Consider the following 15521-nt stretch of genomic DNA (forward strand, 5'->3'; position numbering starts at 1 on the left):
ACAGCGCGACAGCTGCCACCAGCCAGTCCTTGACCTTGTGTAACAAGGCCTCTGCCTTTGCTTTCAGTTCCAGCGATCATCCCAATCTGACTGTACAAATAAAAACACCTTAAAGACGCAATACTTCATTCAGCTGCACTGAATTTTAGAAGCTGATCATATTATGCTGCACCATTGTGATAAAACAGTGCATCCCACGCTACGGAACACGGCAGGTTAATTTCAGCATGCCAATTCATACAAAGAAAGTTCTCTTCCGCCTTTAAACTCAACTGACTTTGAATAATTACAAACTGTAGGAAAGCAACCCCCTCTTTTAGCCCTACTAAACTATTAATAATGCTGTTTTGAGACAAGATGTTTAAGTTCCGGAGGCTGCTTCACTAAGAAAATAAAAGAACAGTATTTTTACTTGATTTAGTATTTATAATAAACTTCAGCTCGACAAAGACTTGAATATTCTTTATTCATGCAGTGGATTATTCCTTCAAAAAGCACCCCGTGTACAGCCCCATACAAAATGTAAACAGGTAGATATCACTGATGACAGCATTTAGGTCTTGAGAGAATTCATTTACCCTCTCAAGTCCCGCTAGAAGAGTCTGTGTAAAGAGCAGTGAAAACACTGAATGAAGTATTTATGATGTACATAGTATAAATCATATTCTGATATGCCAGACATGCATTTATAACGTGCCCAATGTACATCAACTAACCATGGAGTGCACAACAAATGGAAGTGCAGAAACTGCATACAGAGGAGCCCTTGCACATGCGAAGAAAATGTGGTTATCTTTCTTTACATCTCATTTGCTACATACAAATTTCACTCAGCCATAAAATGACAATTATAATCTTTTTCTCTCAATATGTGAATGCATCTCTTCAGAGAAGCCCAAAACTTTCCTCACATCTTTAAAGTAAGAAAGGTTTCATATACATCACATACAGGATTTTCAATTGTCCAAAAGACACAACAAGCCTAAGAGTAGATCACAATTATTAATGTTACTTCAAGATATCATAAACAAAACAGAAAGGCCTATGGTATAGAAATGCTACCAGTGCTTATAAGAATCCTAAATACCTTCTGTTTTCCAAAAAGGTCATAACAGTCTTCTATTCATCATCTGCCTATTTTCCATGAATTTAATTAACATTTAAAATCGAACATACTTCCCATTTTTAAGTTAAATTGCACATCACCTGTAAAATAAAATTTATTTGTAAAAACCCCAATATAATAGATACACTGTCTCCAAGTAGTGTCCCAAAATTACGCTCACGTAAATCATTCCTTAGGGCAATTTTCTATTTTTTTTTCTTTCCAAACATTACCTTGATCTTCATATCTTACAGTAGGAGAAATACACATAATCAGTATTAAATTTAATTAAAAATACATCATTTTCAGAAGAAGACTCCAGCATTCATCAATACTTACAGAAAGTATATCTGGCTTTCAACTACTGCCATATATCTAGGAAAAAAATTAAACCTGCATTAGCCATAAAAAAGCAAAGATGTATAAACACTGTATTGCTGCATACAGAAATGCCAATATTTTTAAATTAATAAAAAATAAACTAGTAAAATTATATATCAGAAACTACAAGTCTCAATTATAGCAATACAAATTCTTACAGCTATTCTCTGTTTTTATTTTGAAATCTCCATGATTTTCTTTAATTTTACTCACTAAATATTAGCAAAATTATTTGAGTAAATAAATTTCTGAACTACACACATAAGTAAGAATTTCCAGGACAGAAAATAACAATAAAACCCTGAGCTGGGAATTAGGCTGATTTTGCTACTTAGTGACTTTGGGTGTTTGAAGCAATACCAACTTGCCATCTGAACAGCAATGCAAACTAAAATTATTCTATGAACTTCAAAAGGAGTTTAAAACTTGAGGTAAAATATAAATAATTCCTAGTAGCATCCAAATTAGTTTTAAAACAAACAAACAAACAAAAAAAACTTGTGAAGATTTATGCATACAAAGAACAACACTGCATACATCTTGCGACGTTGGGATGTTCCCTGCAGATTGCTTTTTAAACAGCATTTCCCACAATACTGATGGACGAAATGAAATGAAACTATGAAGTGAGACTATACTGGAGGCTAAGGATAATAGTTGCTTGTTGTCTGTGGGAAGTTTAAACCTTATTCAGGGCATTGCCTGTGTATAACATACATACTTAAAGATCCAAGGTGCTCAACGAAAAGAAAAAAAGTACAAGTAAAAAAGTAGTAAGAGGCATTTCATGGCCCTGAAATTCTGAAGACAGCAATCCATTTATGAGCACAAAGGCGCAGAAGCAAACAGCGTTCAGAGGTGCTGATCAAAGAAAAACTGTTTCTGAACCAGGTAGAGCAACAAAGCAGTGTCACCAGAATACAATGCGCCAGGGCATTCCAAACACCTCTTAGCTTCAGTTCAATCTCCTTTACTGTAATACTTATGACCCTTCAGCATCAACCAGTAATCATCTCCATGTTGTGTGCAACACCACTGCATTCAGCCTACAGCATTTCAAGACCAGAATTTGAAAGAGCTGAGACATTCCCATGACCTACGAAGAGCTGAAAGCATTTCATTATCCACAGCACACGTAATAAGCATGTACCGTGAGCAATGCTGTACGCAGCAACTCAGGGGCAGATGCGCATACATGGTGTGTCAGTGGATAAACACGACTGAGCTTTTACACCAAAATACTGCTGACAGCACATTGAGCAAAGCCCTACAACAACCCCTAGACTCTCCTCTTTGGCTTAAAACAAACCAAAAGCAGCAGACCTGCGCTGTCCCACAAGAACAGATTTCACTCCATCTCCAGTCTGACACACGGCTTGCTGAAGTGACACACCCAGGCTGTAAAGCTCTCGTTTGGTCACTGCTACAGACTCAATCACTCACTTGTGAAATCTGTATTCATTGCCCTTCCTACCCAACAAAACTGCTGCTAACCCCAAGGTTTGGCTCAGAAATTGGGCTTAACAAAGCTGCTCAGTCACACAGATGGGGAGGGAAGAGGAACAGTACTGTAAAAAAGGCTCACCTCTCCTCTGACACAGGGCACAGCTTCCCCTTATTCCACGCTGTGTAGCAAAAAGCTTGCTCAGCTGTAAGACTCACAAACATTAATCCCACTGGAATAGTAGAATAACACTATTATCCAACAAAAAAAGCAAGGCTGGTGCACACTGCAGAAGGAGCAGAAGGAAAAAAGAACAAAGCATCAGAAACACCTACCATTTTTTAAACAAAATGGAACGCAGCTTTCTGAAGTCTCTTGAGAAAATATTTATAAATTAGAATAATATAGCAACTACCATAAATAAATTAGTGAAAGTTACATTAATATTCTTTCAACCTCTATTAAATCTCAGAATACAAGGGAAAAAATATTTGTCACTGGGATCCACTAACAGTTAAATGCATTACCTTTGGGGTGGGGCTCTTCTCATAAAAGTGACGATACAGAAAAGGAATTTTCTCCGTCAACAATTTTGCTTCCTGTGCTTTATCAGAGAGTTTTGTTGGTTTAGTTTTTGGAGAGTTTTTTTTCTTAAACCTCCTGAAGTGACAAAGACTTGTTACTGCAGTCTGGTACTGGGAGCTCTGTACACCCAATACAGACTAGGGAGGGTACTTCCCTCTGCAAGGTTATGTGTGCATTAGCTCTGTCTGATGCGCAGCTGGAAAAGGCACCAGTACAATCACCTAGACTGCGACGTAAAGCAGTAATGTGGATTAAGCAGTTCAGGACAGATCTACTTACCTAGGTATAAAAATACTGGCAGCAAGACACCAGCTAGCCCCAAACGTGGGGAAAGCCATCCCATCGTGTCAGCACAAAGCTGGCCCAAAAGTATTTATTTTACAGATGCACCACCTCTGTACTTCTCATCCACATGTCTCTTCGAAAAGTCCAAATGTTTACCAACAAGTCTATACCACAAGATTTTTCCAAGTCTACAGGGGCATTACTTCTCTTAGCAGCTGTCTGCAGCAGACCCTGCTAAGTCTGATTTACAAAACGCCCTGACGGTCACACCTTGAGGATTACCATCTTAAATGAGCATCCAATTAAGAACACAAAACTCAACATATATAATCTTTCCCTACATACCTTTTTAACTATTGATGTATTGCATCCCATGAAAACTGGCTGATGTTAACAGCAGCTACTAAAATAACCTTCAACAGGTTATTTAAGATGTATAAAAAAAAAAAAAAAGAAAGAAAAACAAGAAATATCCTTTGCAAATAATGAATCTCAAGAAAATCATTCTCAACATACTAGTAAAATACAGATATATCTTCCAAGCAAAAAACCTCTGGAATGAGCTGCAATTGCAGTTGCCATGAGCAACTACAGCAACCCCATCACAGAAAGATGCAAATTGAGTACTGACTATACATTGCAGTGCCATTAAGTTTGTAACGAGCATCAAAAGCAAGTTCAGTATATGTTCACATCTTGAGTAGGCTTGTTTTATCTTGGACCACACACATCTAAAAAATAGTTTCTGAAATACAAAAAAGATTATTTTCATCTTTTCCTGCAACCTTCATTTCTGAAATTACCATGAGACATAAAATGAAAACAGATTGTTCAGGCATCTATCTCAATATTCAAATATAATGGCATTATCACTACCACTGACACTGCTGGAATTTTAATTTCTTCTAGGCATATGTAAGTAGAAGGGAAGAATAAAGAAAAATCAGTGTTTCTTGCTTACATGTTAAAGACCCAACTGTATGAATAGCAAGGCAGAAGGGGGAGGGAGCACATTATTTGTCTCCAGGCGCTTTGCAGACAGTTTCATATCAATTGTGGAGTCAAATATCAGCTTTACAGCACCAGTAAGAAAATGCTTTGCTCCCCAGCCACCCTTTCCTCTTCACCAACAGCCATGTAAGCCTTCCCTCTTCCTCCAACTCTCTTCCCCTCCCACACATAAATTGGAAACCTACTCAGTAAGAGTAAGAACTTCTGAAGCAAGCGCTCAATTCAGCTCAAACTGGGATGCTGTAATACCATAACAAGGACTGCAGTGGGCTCCAGTAATGTTGGAGAGGCAGTTCTGTATTAAGATCTTAGTACTGCCGTTGAAAGCATTACTCTACTGATTATAGACAGAAGTAGTAGAAAACAAATCAACAAACACCAGCACTCAAATCAGCCAATCTGGCACAAATCATATTTTAGATAAGATTATTTGATAAAATAATTTCCAAGTTTCAACAACTCATTTTAGAAACAGATGATAAAAGAGAATGTGGGCATTTTGCTATGACACAGGTCACAGTCACAGGTGCAGATTGCCACTGCCCATTCATTCACCCCCAAAATAACTTCACAATGACAAACAATGTACAACTTAAATCCTTCAACTAACGTCCACCTCTTCCACCAACAGAAACAATCCTAAATAGCAGGAAAACAAAACTCCTATTAGGTAAGAATACCAAAACAAAATCCCATTTTAAAGGAAGCAGGTTCAGAATACTTCCTTATCGTCACCGTACATTTCATACACAAAGTAAAAACACATTTTGAAATGCAACAGCTAAGGTTAGTATAAAAGCACATCACGTCCATAACTTCAGAACTCACAATCTACTTGGCACTGTTCCTAAAATAGGAAAATTGCAAAATCCAAGAAGAAAAGCACATAGCTATGGAATCTATTTACTACTGTACGCAGTTATGTTGTATTTCCCAAGCTGTCCAGGAAAAAGGGAGTATGCTTAGTACCAAAATGACTTCCTCTCCCTAAATACATTTTAGAAGTTATTTTTTGGCTTACAGATCAAACGTTTTGCTTTTGAGAATTATATCCAGATGAATCAGAAAGAAGCCACAATACAACATTCAGGTTAACTGCATTCCCTGATAAACAACACAGTATTACAGGCAGCAGGTTTAAAAATACTGTGACTTGTGCAAATGGGAACACTGTAAGCTGTTTATCTTGTTTAATCCTGAAGGTAAATAACATAAGCTTTCAAATATTTTGTGTTGCCATAACCTACTGAATCATACTGGCAAAGCTAATGAAATACTATGGAGAATCTTAAAGTTCTGGAATTGTCTCTGAAACTGTATTATTGTACAGATAAGAAATAGAGGAAATCATTGTCAAGAACACTCAGCAGCAATACCAGCAATGTAAATCCAAGCTGTAGCTTCAGTAAAGCCAAAGATCTCATCTTCCCAGGTGACCAATTCTTCGGAAAGGACGTGGATTCTGCACAAATGTCCTAATGAAAGTCCCTTTCAAATATGACCACCATCCACTTTTTGTTGCTGTCTACTCAAGACATTTGTTCTGAACTCAATTTCAGATTAAAACGTTCAATTTTTAAACATTATTTTCAAGAAAAAAAATTTTTTACTTCAAATTTTTGTCCTGCAATACTAAGAACCTCACAGCTCCCATCTCAAAGATGTACCTGTATTCAAAACAAATAATATGTATGATTTACCAGTAACTATTTGCCACCATCTCTTTTTTTCATTACCAAAATAAAGTTTGAGCTGCCATTTTGCACCATGCTTTCAAAAGACTTTAATAAAAGCATTACACACTTGATATATTTAGCTTTCAAGGACCTCCTTTCCTCTCTGTGCAAGAGGAAGTTTCCCCTCCCATCTGCTCAGGATATTTAAAAAAGTAAATAATTGCAAACTGCTGTTTTTCCATGATCCTGCAGAAGGTGACTCTTACATATGTGAAAAAAACACCAAAACAACTCAACCAACAAACCTGAGGTTGCGCCCCAGTGTCTACTTTAACCTCCACTGCCATCCCAGAGCAGCCACAAGCAGCACAGCCCATAGCACTCAATTCCACCTTCTAACAGCGGGAGCTGCTGGTGCCGGGCAGCACAGGGCCAAGCGCAGCCTCCTGCAGCCATCTGAGCTTTGCATTTGGTTTTCAATGAGCCTATAAATAAGGTAAATTATTATAAAATACTTCTGCAAGGAGGCACTTAAACTGTTTAGTTAGATATTTATGCCAAGGCTTTTAAAACTGAGTGGTAGTTAAGAAGGAAACAACCTTCCTGCACTTTTAAACACCCCGCTGCTGTTTATGACAACTGGATCTTCACGGACAGAGAAAAAACAGAGGACGTGGCTCTTGCAACAAGCTAGGAACAGACAAAAAACAGGGATCTTGATGTTCCTCAGTTAGAACTCACAGCCACCACTGCTTTGGCCTATGTAGAGCGTTCATGAATTCTACTATCAGAAATTCAGCTTTCAGCTGTACTGAAAGTCCAGTAAAATGTAATATATTATGTTAAACTTGATTTTAAACCTCTCATGTATGAGTTATGATCGCTGAAACTTCCAAACCTGCGCCAACAACCCATTCTGGCAAAGTTCTCTGGGCTCTATGTACAAAAAGAGTGAGCAATTTTTACTTTCTCTTGCTCCCCTGACAAACACTCCTGACAGCCAGCCCCGAGCAGCCTCCCTCGGACACCCTGACATTGCTGAGCCCACACGGCACACCGTGACCTAACTGCGGTATTTATAGGGACGGCTTGGCTCGTGCCATCGGCCAGCCAGGTTTTACTCTGTCATACACAGACACGTGAACAACCACTGTTGTTCCTTAAACAAAACGTCACGTAACAACCAACCAAAGGTTTTTACAGGTCTGTTCTGCAGTATCAACAGTCACGTATCACAAAGTTAGTCTCTTATCAAGAGACTCGGAAGTTATTTTCACAAGATCAACTTTCTATAAACTTGTGATGGATCACGGTAATTTTCACCTCAACTTTAGCACAGTAAATAGCCTTTACAATGCTCATTACCAACTCTTAGCACACTTCAGTTGCGCTCATCACAAATTTCCTATGTATTCTAAGACCTCCTGACAAACTCCAACTGTACCAATACCTCAGAAAATGCCCTGTCAACATTTTGCAATTCTTACCATACAACTCCAGGGGCTGCTGTTCAACATCTTCAAGCTATTTTAAGAAGCACTTCAAAGCACCATGTGTATGACTATCATCTGGTTTTACTTATGAACATAAGAGTATTTAATGAACATCACTGACCTCTTCTGAATAGCAACAAATACTACCATTTTCTTTAGTGTTTTCACGGGCTAATAGCCTTGTTAGAATTCATTTGCTTTCCAAAACACATCCTGCCTTTTGGTCACAGTTTTTTCCTCATCACAGTCTTTGACTTTGCTTATCAACCACATCCACTTCAACTTCTATACATTTTTGTGAACAGGTTTCTATAGAGAGAAACTCAAACAGGTTTCTCTCAGTTACCAGAAAACCCGTTGTCTTTTATTAATGTTCTTTGATCAGTCTTGGTAATTCCCATCTCCAAAAGATCTTTATTTTCATGAATGCCAATCAGCTCCATTACTGTAAACGTCACTAAAAATATCTTTAATACTTGCTGTATAAAAACATCTTCCACGTATCTGAACAAATCAAGATACTCCACACTAGTAATATGTGAATAAGGAGTCAAAAACACTTGCAAAGGGATGTTCCTGAAAGAAGACTTCTGGTTATGAAAGCTCAGGTAAAGATGCGATGTCCACAGAGGGGAAAGCCAGGATCCTGCCAGCTCCAGCACGAACAGAAAGTGAGGCTGACAAGGCACAGCTGCTAAAAATCAGAGACTGTCGTGCAACTCCAGCACGGCTTGAAAACAGCAGCAGGAGAAGGCGTACAATTATAAGGAATAGGCTATAATTAAATGAAATATGATTAGAGAGCATGCAATAACTTTCACTTACACAAGATATCTTGCAAGCCCAACCTAAAATATGAAAACAAGTGAGAACTGTGTCTAGGAGGATAAACAAGACATTTCTCTTTGTTGTGGTATAATAACACAGCTTCGTTCATCATAATATATGCAGAATTCATTGTTCCAGAGAATATTATAAAAAAAAAAAAAAAAAGGGGGGGATGGGATGATAGTCAAACACTTGGCTAACACCGTGTTCTTCAACTTACTACATTTTCAAGGCATTAGAGAAAGAACACTTAGAAATTTGCCCTTACATTCACTGAAGCCTTCACGTACTTACTTAGAAAGCATTCAGAAAGTACTTTATCTCTTTTTTCTAATTTGCCCCATCATACAAAGAACAAAAATACTTTCACTGCTGTGTTTTTTTGGCCATGCTATTCACGTTTTTTCTCTGTATTGTACACAGAACCCCCCCGAAAACCTGATGGTCCCAATAAAAGAAATTTCTGATCTTTTAAAAACAGGCACTAGACCTCAAAAGCCCAAACACGTCAGCAACGATGATTTCCAGAATTGGTGCATTTAAAGGATTTTATAATACAGTCATTCATGGGGTTTAATGATCTCCATTAAGAAGTGGCAAAAGCCTTATTGTTTGAGGATTTACAACGGATCAGAAAACACATTAGGAAATATAAAATAAGAATTCTTCCTTGGCATGGAAATGACCAAATTAATCTCTTTCTAATTTTATGTTGTCAGCATAAATCGCATGATTCCAGAAAGTGCTCAAATCCTAAACATGGATCTGTATTCCTGCATGACTTCATGCTTTCTTCAATACCTATGGCTTTCCAACAATATATGAATATGAAAATACCGTAAAACTTGCACAAGAAATCACCTTTTCAAGGCAACATTCTTTCTTCATGCTGTCATAATCAAAGCCCAAACTTGCCATTTCAATTACAGATATACCATTCACTGCTTCTTCCATTGGAACTCAGCATTTTTTTTTAATACATGCAGGATATTGCATTATGCAAAAAGAAAAGAAAAAAACAAACCAAAAGCTAGTTAATGCAAGTTACATGACTTACGCAGCCTTTAAAGTTACCATTCTCCATATAACTGGATCAGAGAACAGAAGCTGAACCACTGCAGTTAGATATCCGAGTAAGGCAGCTCAGCTGAACTCCACAGCTGATACTTCTGCTAAAACGAGGCCAGGAAACCACCAGCTCTATAGGAAGTACCGATCCACAAAGTCAGTCAACAGCGCAGTATCAGCACACTGCAGTATCCCTACATTAAGTAGGGATTTGCTTTTGATACAGTTATTGCTAGTCATTTGGCTAAATGAGTATTAACTCTCACTCTGCAGAGGAACACCTGCCAAAACTGGAATCACAATTCTCCACAAAATACATGGGAAAAAAGAAAACACCTCTTGTCATTAATGACATTTCTGTGAAATTACTATTTCTGGAAGTATTATCTGCTATTCATGTTTATAGGGGAAAAACATGACTAGGCTCTGAAAGGGTATAACACATTTACTAAGTTTATTAATATAACATGTAGCCTCAGATTTCTTAAAAGTTTCTAAGAATTCGATTAAAATTACTGCCTAGTAATTAAAGCATTCAAATATAAACCACTTTTAGTTTTAACAACCAAGTACAACGATCTCCGTATCAGCGTGTGAACTGGCACCAAAATAATTCAAGTTCTACATTCAGAATGAGAATGTCATCACTACAGTGACATGCACTGCAAAAAAGACAATGGTCACCAGCAGTACAGCGTGTCAGTCTGTTCTTTAAATGAGAAGCACAGCACTGGGCAGCACAAACAGAACGAAGACTGTGGAACCGTCGAGCAAACATCTGGCATTTTGAAAGCATTTCTACAGCACAAGTTGTGGAGGAGAGTTTTGTATCAGATTCTGAAGTGTCACCAATGACAGCGATGTGCAGCTGAGTCATGAGACATATAACTGAAACTTGCTGCCAAAAAAATAAAAACTTAAAAACCACGTAGCGGAGAACTTAAGAATTGTAACCAACAGTCAGCATGTTTACAAATACCGAACATACACTAGAAAAGCCTGATTTTTAGACAATTTTCAGATTTTAAGACTATTCTTCCCCCCTAGCTACAAATAAAAGCAGACCAGTCCACAGATCACCCACTTCTTCCACTCCACGTGGAAGCAGCAATTCTCAGGAAAGGTTTTAATGCAGCGCTCATAGAATGAGTCTCCAGCGAAGCCCTTCCTGACGGCACTTAGGTTGGCTTACTCAAATACACTGCATTGAACCAGAACTTACTAAGATTAGTGAAACCTTTTTTTTTTCCCCTCCAAGCAGCAGAATCCTATTTAAGAAATCGGAAGAATGCGTATGTTAACAATCCAGCCAGAAATCTTGGCATATTATTAGTTGCTGGTACTATGTGGCACACCAGGCATACGGGATATCTATGCCACAAGCAATCTCCTATTTTTATGCTGCAGCACTATGCAGAAATCGAAGACGTTTTTCCCATTCAGGGGAAAAACAGCTGGTTTTCAGTTACTCTAAGTCTATACTGGAATTATATATTATTTCTCTACACGCCAGGGGTGCTTTCTATATTAAATTGATGAATTAATGCACAACATCCTTGGCCAAGCTAAAAATAAATGACCGCGTGCTTCCCAACTACCATTTGCTGCAGACAACACAGGCTCTGATTCGAAAGAAGCATGGATGCAGGCAGACCCCTACTGATCTGTGTGGAATTCCATCCTGGGAGGACACCAGGATGCACCAACACGCAAAGCCCAGGTCTGAGCAGTCCCACGCTATCCAATTAAAGGTGCTGCAAGCCAGACTGCTCATTGACAGGCAGGATTTACATAATGCCATCAAAAAGGGATGCTTTCATCTCTCAAATTCAAGCGGCCTTTTTAACGCCAAGTTAACACTGTAATGACTTCTCTGTTGGAGGAGGAGATTGGGTTTGTTCTTTCAAGTATAAATAATTTTTAAGGAAAATTTTTCACTCTGCATTTCAAACATATGATTCCATGTTTTTGTATCTGTTACTTCTGCGTTAATTATTCAAAACAGGCCTTTCTCACATCACATCGAGTGCAGATATAAATAACAAGGGCTGTGCAATGAGCACCCAGGATTCCTACAACAAAGCAATATGGCAATTTTTTTAGTATCTTACGCAACAAAATACCAGGTCACCTCCTTCACTTTTACATAGTTCTAACGTGAAAACAAACCCGAATCTGGCACTGTCTGATTTGATAAGTTTTCTTCTGACCCGTGTCTTCCACATATTTAACCTCTGCTCATCTAGTCTGTAGCTCAGTTAGTACCATTCAAGAAGGAAAGGAAAGGAAGAATATCAAACCCGGCTTCCTCTCCTCATATAGAAGCCACAATAGATATGAGCAAGTTTTTATTGATCTTCTGTTAAATTATAAAAGGAAGAAACCACACACACGTAAGTTATTTACTGAAATAAAATGAAGGAAATAGAAGTCTTTGACATGAAGTAATTTGGAGTATGATGCACTTCAGCCCTGTTTTCCTCACCATACCCATAATACCAGTAACCATCATTATAAAAGTGCCAAAGACAGCTTAGAGCAGAACACAACTCTGTTTTGCTGCTGAAATTGGTGCAGAAAAGAGACAAAGAGGTTTGTCAGCACACAGCTCAGCAGCAGATTCACAGCAGCAGAACCGGAGCGTGGATACAGTTCCAGGGGATTCACAGGGCACCAAAGCTACCCATGGGCATCCACCCCACCTTCCTGGGGAGGGAAGCACCGCTCTGCTCCCGCTGGCCTCGTGCCATCACATATCTGGCAGAGGAAGGGGAAGAAGAAGAGGAGTTCACCGAAGTTCACGGTCAGCCAATGTTCACGTATCCTGTCATGCAGCAACACGGAGGGGCGCAGGGCACAAAAGCTCTTATGCCACACACACAACCGACAGATTTTGGGTGTGCGTGCGTGTGGGGGGAGGGAGGGCCGCAATAGGATCGAATGTGTCATCTGTGCGGAGGCTGCGAAGCGCGGAGCTGTCAGAAGAAAGCAGCCTCGCTAGCAGAGGGGGCGGCGGGGAGGGAGGGAGTATACAAGCGCGGCCGGGACCGCAAGCACCGCCGGGGCCGCCCCGCCGCCCCCAGGCCTCGCGTTCCGGCCAGGGCCGAGGAGCGACGGCAGCCCCCGGGAGCCGCCCCCGCTAGGGCCCCGGGGCCGCCCGCGGACGGCGGAAATCCCCCGCAGCCCCTCCGCGGCGTCTGCGGGTCCTCGGCCGGCTCCGGCCCCGCCGGGAACCCCCGGCCCGGCTCCCAAGCCTCCCGAGCCCCCGCAGGCCGAGGCCCCGCTCCGGCGGCCGGCCCCGCAGCCCGGGCACGCAGACAATGAGCGGCCCCAACTCACCAGTAGCGCCGGGGCTCCGCGGGTCCGGGGGCGGATCTCCTGCCCCTTCTCCTTTCTCTCCTCCGCCCAGGAGCGATATCCGGACGCGCCGGGAGCCGAGCCCCCTCCTCCCCTCGCCGCCCAGAGAGCTGCCGGCCGCGCCACCTCCTCGAGCGAAGTCACTTTATTCCCCGCTCCAACATGGCTGCTTCCCCCGCCGTCGCCTTTCCGCGGCTCCCCAGCGGAACGCGGCCGCGGGCCGTGCCGGGAGCCGAACGCTACCGGTGCCGAGCGCGGAGCCTCGCGACAGCCGGTCCGGGCCGAGCGCCGCGCGCGGACGGGCCGAGCCTGGCTACGCGTCTCCGCTGCGGGCTGCCGCCTCCGCCCGCTCGCAGCGCACTGAGCCAGCCCCGCCGGCAGCCCGAGCGCAGGAGGGGCCGCGGGGGAGGCCGGACGCCGGCGACACCTAGCGGCTGCGGAGAGCGCTGAGGGGGGCGGCCAGAGAGAGCCGGGCGCCGGGCCGCGGCCTCGGGAAATGCCCTCGAGCGGCGGAGGGGAGCTCGGGCCGCCTTCCCTGGGTCGGGGGAGCCGGGCCCAGCCGGACGCAGGGGGCGCTGCTGCTCCCCGCGCGGCGGTGCGCGGCCTGGCCTGCGGGGCGCGGCCTGCGGGGCTCCCCGCGGGCTGTGTCAGCTTGGGGAGGGGCCTCCGCTCGCTCCAGGTGTAGCGGCCGCCGGCGGCTACCCTTGTGGTGCTTGGCCTGGGGCTTGCGGGAGGGTGGAGGCCGTCTGTGAGGGAGCAGCCGCCCCCCTCGCCTGTTAGGGGTGGCCGTGTAGCTTCTGCAGGTTTCTTGCTCAGTAGCGATGAAAACGTCCTTTCCATTATGCCCTGGTATTTTCTTACTTATGCTGCATTCGCAGTCCGTGTGCCATCCCTGTGCTCATCCTGCCCGCAACAACCATGCTTCCTCCTCGCTCTTCCATTCATAATCTTTTTTTTCTTGTTCAAAATGATCCAGTTTGCATTCCCTCACTTCTCAGTCCTTTCTGCCCCAAAATGTCTCAGCCTTCTCGTACAGAGCAAAATCTACAAGTTACCCTTACAAGCAATTTGTTTTGCACTGTATCTTCTTGTCATGTTTCCACCAAATGAAGAACAAAATAGAACAATATGTCCAAATCTGAAGTGATCTCAGTGATGTGTGTTTGAGCTTCAAGTACCAGGTCACAGATACGCTTAGGGCACACTGGCCAATTGTTTGTTTTTTGTTTTTTCATTTTGGACACGTTCTGATTTTTGCTTTTATTTTGTTGGCCAAAGTTCAGTGTCACAGCCACAAGGCCTTTTGTCCAAGCAGACCCACAGCCTTCTGGCTGAATATGTGAAACCAAACCATGGTCTCCTCAGGAAAGCTGATAGGACATCCATGTTCGTGCTTTGTGGTACACCCAGGCACACTGAGGGAGACCTGCCTGAGGGAGATCTGCAGGCAGCTCTGTGCTAAGGTGGAGGCTGCAGTGCAAGCTTAAGGAGCTCCATATGCAGCTCATTCCAGCCAGTCTTTCTCCGCAGTGGGGCCAAGAGGGAGCTGTACTTGCAAAAGCAGTGCCAGCAAAAATTTCCCTTGCTTTCAGCTCAGTTGCAACCTTCCAGCAGTGCAAATGAACCAGAACACTGACGAACGTTTCCCAGTAAACAGAAGTAACTTGCTCTTGCCTAAAAAGGAATGCAAGCATCAAGCCACTTATTAGTGCATACAGATTCACTTTGCTCATGCTGATATATGCTCCTAGTGAAATCAGTTGAGGATAAAAAGCAGTAAATATGACTCAGAAGCACGCTTGAAGTCTACGTAGACAAAACATGATTATTGAGCTCATTCTGAATGTGTTCAAGACATAGAATAGCAGACTTACTTTTGCAAAATATGTGGGATTTTTAATGACAGAGAAAGCAGACATTTGTGCTTTGAACTTCTGACAATGCAAAGATATCCCTTACTGATCTCTTCTGCAGCTCAGGACCTACCAGTTCTTGCTAGACCTGCCAGTTCTTCTCATCTCTGAATGCTAACGAGATGATCTGTGCTTTGTTTTTATCTTACTCAATTTGAAGGCTATTTTGGCTAAGTAATATCATTATAAATGATTGTGTGCAGGTTTGTTATTATATACATGAATTGTAGAACAAGTTCCTGAGACAGCAACAAGTGCACTTACTGCAGCACACCCAAGTAAACTACGTTTAAAAGGAGGTGGGCTGGAAGTTCATGAAGCTGTGCTTTATTTTCAAGGACTAAAATATTAGTAAGGTAGTAATGCTTCTGCTGT

General features: G+C 42.0%; 1 protein-coding gene across 2 annotated transcripts in view; it reads right to left on the reverse strand.

The window, feature by feature from the left end:
• Positions 1 to 13383, reverse strand: part of CDK17 (cyclin dependent kinase 17) — an 89843-nt gene extending 76460 nt beyond the window's left edge. The window contains exon 1 of one of the 2 annotated variants that reach the window (XM_042816285.1): positions 13216 to 13383. The gene's annotated coding sequence lies outside the window, so the exon portion shown is untranslated. The remainder of the gene's footprint in view (positions 1 to 13215) is intronic. The other variant, XM_042816286.1, reaches the window with a different exon arrangement.
• Between the last annotated feature and the right edge of the window lie 2138 nt (positions 13384 to 15521).

This window comes from Centrocercus urophasianus, unplaced genomic scaffold, assembly GCF_019232065.1.
Source record: "Centrocercus urophasianus isolate 14NV4802_14NV808 unplaced genomic scaffold, USGS_Curo_1.0 seq_15, whole genome shotgun sequence".
Classification (NCBI taxonomy): domain Eukaryota; kingdom Metazoa; phylum Chordata; class Aves; order Galliformes; family Phasianidae; genus Centrocercus; species Centrocercus urophasianus.